The following is a 507-nucleotide window of genomic DNA, read 5'->3' on the forward strand; positions in this document are numbered from 1 at the left end:
AACCCCGAGAAAACCCACGCACACGGTGTTTGTCCACCACAAAGTTCACTTGGCAGGGGCTGAGATCGAACTCGGAACGCCAAGCACCAGAAGTGAACGCTCTACCACTGAGCCACCGCGGCCCCTCAAGTACTAGAAGATCATGTTTTCATTCTTTGGAGGTACTTTTCAAATAGGAAAATACCATGTCATTGAATCTTGAGTATTTCTTGAGTGCATATTTATGTGCAATCTACATTAGCCAGCCACAATACAAACAGAAATTGCAGCTGATACAAGAACTACCTAGGTAGACATAATCAGTTGATTTGCTGTATCTTCAGATAGAAAACTAAAAGTTTAAGATCGAAAAATGAAACAGACCTACTATAAACAATTAAAACAAGCCTAAGATAGACAATTGAAATAAGCGTAAGATACACAATTGAAATAAGACTAAGATAGACCACTGAAATAGACTTTTGATAGGCAATTAAAATGCACCTCTGATAGACGAAACTGAAATAG

The sequence above is a fragment of the Thermobia domestica genome, chromosome 12 (genome assembly GCF_964235325.1).
Source record: "Thermobia domestica chromosome 12, izTheDome1.hap1.1, whole genome shotgun sequence".
NCBI lineage: Eukaryota > Metazoa > Arthropoda > Insecta > Zygentoma > Lepismatidae > Thermobia > Thermobia domestica.